We start from the raw sequence: 7,398 nt of genomic DNA, 5'->3' as shown, positions 1-7,398 counted from the left end.
TAGAGTCTTGAATGTTTTTCCTTGAAAAACCAACTAACAAATTATTATTTTTGTTATGTGGAATTAGGTGCCTTTAATTGTAATCGTTTTGATTTGTTAATAGCAATTCACAATGGTTAAAAAAAAATTATTATTTTTGCGTAGGAGAAAAGATAGGCTAGGTGGTTTTACTTTAACTTATGAAGATTTATTTTTAGTCAACAAATATAAGAAAGCAAAGATAAAATCTTTTAATAATGTGTCTGTCATTGTTGCTAATATTTTTGCCAGTGCGATTGAACCATGTATTTATCTAAAAAGAAAATAAGACTTCTTACGATCAAATCAATTATCCCTTAAAAATAAAATAATTGAGATTTGAGATGAAGGAGAGAAGTGAGTAGCGCTAGTCAAATTCAACTCTTTTAAAGTAAAACAATTTACTATTACTTGTTGTTGTTTAATCAAAATTTGGGATTTCGGTCAAAGCTTTATTTTAGAAGAATTCGGATTAATGATAATCAAATATATAATGAATAAAAGGAATTGACTTTGATAAGCAGAAGAAAGCAAAATAAATCTGTATATTTCAAGAGTATTTTTGTGTGTTTACAAATGTTCAATCTTCTCCCTTTTATAGCTACCTCGAAGTAATAGAGTCTTTAGGACAATTAATGACATTAATGTAACGTTATAATTGTCAATCATAACTGATTCTTTACAAATTCCATAACGCTCTCCGTAATTAGTGCCTATTAACTACCAATAATACGTATCTATACCGCTTTTACTATAAAAGTTCATTCTTCTGATATAACTGCTGAATATTAATAGGTACGAGCTTTTATCCTTCCTCTGCCCGTGCCTATTGAATCTCATGCCTTTTTTCTTTGCCAATCAGTCACTCTTCTACTAGTCCACGTGTCATGATATGTCACCTCATATTTAGTTCCATACACGAACTCAATTTTTTCCAATACAGATAGTCCCCCCACTTGCCATTTATTCTTCAATAGAATATTTGGGAAGTGGATCTCATTAAAGCGGGAATTTTTTGCCGCCATTATTTCTTCTCTAGAACTGACGCTTCATATGTCACCTCCATTTAATTTTCACGACACGCGGCACCTCCCGATTGGTTCTGCAACTTTACAGCGCTTTTTTACGGCTTCATTAATTACGAAATGACAGCTTTCATCATGACATTTATATCATTGCGTCTTTTCCTTTGACGGTTTGCTTCTGAGTATAAATATAAGCCTTCATCTTTGTCTTTTTCACAAAATGTTCAGAATATTCAACTTTAGTCTTCTTCTTCCTCGTACTATTATGTCTTCTTCAAACCTAACCCTCGTAGAGTTCCTATCGTTGATAACCTTCCTCTTGCTCCTATTAGAATAGGAGAGGAGGAAGAATTTGTAGTTTAAGTTCTTCATCTTCTCGGGGTCCTTCTCTTCCTTCTACGAGTTCAACTCCACCTTCTAGAACTAGAGGTTCCCTTTCTCAAAGGTCTTCATCTAGAAATAAAGAGCCCAATGAACCTCTTCGTGAACCTTTGGTTGACGAAATTGTTCCTGCTAAACTATCTTTTTTATAATGATAGAGAGTCCATCAGAAACCAAGTTTCTTCTATGTCTTCATTAGATCGTGCTGATATTTACCCAACTCAGATCACTAAAGGTTTGATTTTCGTGGTTCGTAGGGATTGTCATTGGAGTCATGATTTTCCCATTATAATCCCCAATGCAAACCAAAGAATCACTTCTTATTTGATTGGGTTTTCTTTCGTATATACATACCCTTTTGCTTTGAATTTCAAACCTCCTATTGACCCGGTTATCCTCGAATTCTGTCGTTTTTTCGATGTTTGCTTAGGACAAATTGGCCCTATCGTGTGGAGGGTCGTTGCTTGTTTGAGGCATTTGGCCAACATGGCTGGCTTGCCTTTTACTTTCTTCCATTTAATCCATCTTTATTCTCCCAAACTTTTTCGTCATGGAATTTTTACCTTAGTAGCGAGAAGTAAAAGAGTTCTGGTCAGCCCAGAGGACGATAAAGACCGTGGCTGGTATGTCAGGTTTGTTGCTGCCCCCACTGTTGGTTTAGTGGGTGAAGAGAATGTTCCATTTCCTGAGAAATAGAATTTTGCACGTAAGTTTTCTTTTCATAACTTTTCTATGCCTCTCTTTTTATTTTTGATGATTGTCATTTTAACTTCTTCTTCTTTTCAGCAACCATGGGAATTGTTGATGAAATTCCCAATTTCCGTGGTTGGGTAGAAAAGTTGTTAAGTGTTGCTCCGATGGAAGGTAGCTCTTGGAAAAACCTTTCTCATCGGTTTGGTTGGAAAGTGAAAACTCACGGTAAGTGCTTTTTCCTTTATATCCTTCGTCTTTCTATTTACTTCTTTCCTTAAAACTTACTTTAATCCTTCTTTTTATCAGGATTTCCCATTCGAGGCATAAGTGTTGAGGCCGTCATAGCTTCCAGAGTTTCTTTGGAAAGAGCCCAAGAGATTGTTCTGGGTTCTTCATCGAAAAGGAAGGCCTCCGCTGATCAAGGTTCTGAAGAAGAGGAAGAACAAGATGAGGGTTCTTTGATAAAAAGGCCACGAGCTAGAAGATGCATTATTTTCAGATGATGAAGCATCTCCCCCTCGTTCTATTCCTTTAATTGAGCCTGTTGAAGCCACTTTGGTGATTTCCGATGATGACACTCCCGCGAATGCTCGTGACTCTGTTGATCAACTTTTTGCTCGTGGGTTTGATAGTGAAAGTTTAGGTTCGATTTCTGATGAAGCGCCCCTCGCCTCATTTTCCATGCCTGCTCCTGCGACATCTTCTTTACCGATTGCGACCGCTGCTGTCGTTGCTTCGCCCCAGGCTATTTTGATTCCTTCCACAGTCCCTCCTATAGCTATCCATCATACTGAGGTTGGTTCCTCAAGTGGAAGTGAAGCTATGAGGCAAGTTATCATCGAGGTTCCTGCCGATGGTAACCTTTTGAGGAAATCAGGTCGGGCTGATGTGTGGTTGAAGCCTCTGATTAGTCCAGTTGAGAAATCCAAGCTTGAGAGGCACAACTCTTTGACTTGGATGAATGACATAGTGCAATCATCTTTAAAGGTATTCTTTTTCATACTTTACTTCACCCTTCTTCTACTTAAGGTTCTTACTGTTTTTCCTTTTTTTTTAGATCAATCTAGTTGGCACGGAGATGATGAAAAGAATTTCCCACACGGAGCAATTAATGCATGATTATCAAGTTGAAGCGGACAACTAGAGAGAACAGTATGCAGGTCTTCAAATTGACATGGAAGTGTTAGAAGAGAGTAAGTGTACCTTGGAGCAGCAACTGAAGGTTTTAACTTCAGAGTTAGCAATCGAGAAGGCTTCCTCAAATCAAGCTGATAAGGACAAGAATCTCCTCGAAACATCTTTCTCTGAGCAGCTTTCTAAAGCCAGTGAAGAAATTAGAGAACTGAAGGCTTTGCTGAGCAAGAAGGAAGCTTATGCTGGTGAACTCGTGCAAACCCTTTCTCAGACCCAAGAAGATCTTCGCGAGTCTTCTAACAAGGTCAGTTTTTTAGAGAGTTCACTCGCTCCCCTGCAAGCTTCTTATGATTCTGCCCTGGCTGAAAATGAAAAGCTTAAAAACGAGATTGATCAGTGGGAACAAGATTACGAGATTCTTGAGGACAAGACTGCAATGGAAGTGAGTTGGGCAATTTTAAGCACACGCCACAATACCCTAGTGGAAGTTGGCCAAGAGGGCTTTAGTTTGGATGCTGAGTTAGTCAAAATAAAAGAGACTATTGAAAAAACTCAGCAAAACCAAGACTTCCCTTCTCACATGGCTGATATTTCCGAGCACATTGAAGACGATATGGGTACGGTGAATGCTCCAACTCCTTCAAGCCATCTTGAACCTTCTGCTGCTAATGACCCTATTTCAGATCCTTCTTCAGCCCCTCAGTGAAAAGTTTATGACATGTTACTTTCCCCTTTTTTTTTAGAATGTGGTTGTAGCCCCCGGTCCCATTTGGGGGTTTAGTTTTTTGGAAATGATAAGTCCCCAGACCTTTTTGGGGCACTTTTGTATAAATGACAAATAGTTTATGACTAAGTTTTGTACTTAGTCTGAACTTTTTAATATTAAGAAGTTTTCTGTTTTAACTTAGTTATTTTGAGCTTCTGTTTTGCTCGTCTTTGCCTTTATACTTTAAGGACTTGTTAATTAATTCGTGGGTTTATGTTTTACCCGTTTTTTGCATTTTTTGTCTTATAAAATGCTTTATTAACTTCATGGATTTTCGAATTACACATGAATTTTATAAAAGATGGCCTTTTATTTTTGACACTTAATGAAGAAGACGTCTCAACTTCATAATGGTGTAAATGTACGACAAAAGAAATAGGAACACACATGTTTCTTGAAATAACTTTGATAAAGTTTTCATTTGAAGTTTAAATAACATCTTACATGTGTTCAAATAACTTCTATATCTTTTCTCGTAACTATTTTCTTTTACAACAGATTTCAAAAGAGAAAATAAAACTCAAGGTTTTCCTTTACAACCTGTTTCTATACATTCCCTTTAACCTAGATATCATAAAAATTTTGAAATCTATAAGGTTTTTCGAATGGCTTTGTGTTATTTGGCTCGTAACTTTGCTCAGAACTTGACTCATTTGATGAGTAGACTTTGAGGCTTTGATTTGTACTTTCAACTATCTTCTTAGTCTTTTTTGCCTTCTTTATACGTATGTATTATATAGTCCCCCAAGTGTTTGAGCTTTGAAGTATGAAATCTCGAGCACTTGTTTACTCCTCTTATTTGGTCATTTCCCTGAAAAGGAAAAACATACGGGACTCGGAGGTGCGATTATAGATGAAGACTGCTAAACCCGTTTGAATTTCTATCAGAATGAATTGTAACCCTAGACCGGGAATTTATGTTTTTCCTCGTGTCTTGCAGGTCGTGACTCATCATTTAGTACGGGTTAGCTTTTTGCCTATCATCTAAAATCGTTAATAAAATTTTAATAATTCAAAAAAATAAAATTCGAAAATGAGGGTACCTGCCCGTGGATACTTCTTTTCCTTAGAAATAATATCTCTTCAGATGAACGACATTCCAATGTGAAGGTAAAATCTTACCATCCATTGTTTCCAGCTCGTATGCTCCCTTTCCTATGATACCGTGAATCTTATAAGGTCCTTCCCAAGTTGGACTTAACTTTCCCGCGTTAGCCGCTCTCGTGGATTGAAAAACCTTTTTGAGTACAAAGTCCCCAATCTTGAAGTATCTTAGGCGAGCTTTCCGATTATAATATCGTTCCATAACCTGTTTTTGTGCTGCCATTCTTATTAACGCAGCTTCCCTCCTTTCCTCAAGTAAATCTAAGTTTATTCGCATTTCTTCTTCATTAGATTCCTCAGTTGCTTATGCATATCTCGTGCTTGGCTCCCCTATCTCGACTGGGATCAAGGCTTCAGCTCCGTATACCAGTGAAAATGGTGTTTCCCCCGTACTTGTTTTTGCTGTCGTGCGATAAGCCCATAAAACACCAGGTAACACCTCTGGCCAATTGCCTTTGGATTCCTCCAATCGTTTCTTCATATTGTTGATAATGACTTTATTCGTCGATTCAGCTTGTCCATTACCCACCGGATGATAAGGTGTTGAGGTAATCCTTTTGATTTGCCAACTTTGAAAAAACTCTGTGATTTGTGCGCCTATAAATTGTGGGCCGTTGTCACATACGATTTCCTTTGGTACGCCGAATCGGCATATGATATTTCGCCAAATGAAATCTCTGACCTCTTTTTCTCGTACCTGTTTAAAAGCACCTGCTTCTACCCACTTAGTAAAGTAATCAGTGAGTACTAGCAAAAATCTTACCTTGCCTTTTGCTTGTGGTAGTGGACCCACGATATCCATCCCCCACTTCATAAAAGGCCACGGTGCAATGACTGGATGTAACAATTCCGCGGGTCTATGCATATTGAAACTGTAGCTTTGGCACTTGTCACATTTAGCTACAAAGTTTTTCCGCTTCTTCTTCCATTTTGGGCCAATAATAGCCTGCTCTAATCATGGTGTTCACTAAAGATCTTCCTCCAGCATGATTTCCACAATGTTCCTCGTGTATTTCTCTCATCACATAATCTGTTTGAGAAGGTCCTAGGCATCTTGCTAAAGGACCACCGAACATTTTACGATAAAGATTGTCATGCTTTAAACAGTAGCGAGCAGCTTTTTTGCGAAGTGCGTGAGCTTTTTTCTTATCTTCAGGGACAGTTCCATACTGCGAAAAAAGCGACAATCTCGTTCCTCCAATCCCAAGTTAAATTATTGAAATTTACCTCATTTTTATCTTGATCAAGTACTGAATGGAATAGATGTATTACAGAAGCATTTTCATCATTTGTTACTTCTGCCGCAGATGCAAGATTAGCTAAGGCGTCTGCCTCAATATTCTCCTCTCGTGGTATCTGTACAACTTTCCAGGTTTGGAATTGTCTCACCAAATCTCGTGCCTTCTCCAGATATTGCTGCATTCTTGCCTCCCTGGCTGTATAAGTCCCCAGCATCTGATTAACTACAAGTTGCGAATCGCTTTTGATTACGACCTGCTCTATTCCAAGTTCACGTGCCAGTTCTAAACCTGCAATCACAGCTTCATACTCTACTTCATTGTTAGTCACAAGATGACATTTTATAGCTTGTCGTATGGTTTCACCCGTAGGTGGTACTAAAACAATTCCCAGACCTGCTCCTTTCACATTTGATGAGCCATCAGTAAATAAGGTCCAGGTTCCTAGATTAGATTCATTGAATACTTGTAGTTCTTTTGCTGCTTCTGGTCGCATCCCTTGGCTAAAATTGGCCAAAAAATCTGCTAACACCTGTGACTTTATTGCAGTTCTAGGTTGATATGTGATGTCATATTCACTTAATTCTATGGCCCACTTGGCTAACCTACCTGATAACTCATGTTATGTAGTATATTACGTAGGGGATAAGCAGTTACTACAGAGATAGGATGGCATTGAAAATAGGGCCTTAACTTCCTAGATTCCATCATTAATGCAAGTGCTAGCTTTTCTAGTTGAGGATACCGTGTCTCAGCATCTAGTAATGATTTGCTAACATAGTAAATAGGAGATTGTTTACCTTGGTCTTCACGAACCAAAACAGCACTCACCGCTACTTCTGAAACAGCAAGGTAGATAAGCAACCTTTCCCCCTCTTTTGGTTTTGCGAGCAACGGTGGATTTGACAAGTATGCTTTCAAGCTTTTGAGTGCTTGCTGACATTCTTCAGACCATTCGAACTGATCTTGCTTTTTAAGAGCTGAAAAGAACTTAAAGCATTTTTCTGATGACTTAGAAATAAATCTTCCCAAGGCTGCT

This window comes from Nicotiana attenuata, unplaced genomic scaffold, assembly GCF_001879085.1.
Source record: "Nicotiana attenuata strain UT unplaced genomic scaffold, NIATTr2, whole genome shotgun sequence".
Classification (NCBI taxonomy): Eukaryota; Viridiplantae; Streptophyta; class Magnoliopsida; order Solanales; family Solanaceae; genus Nicotiana; species Nicotiana attenuata.
The sequence above is the reverse complement of the archived record's forward strand: the minus strand, read 5'-3'. Positions refer to the sequence as shown.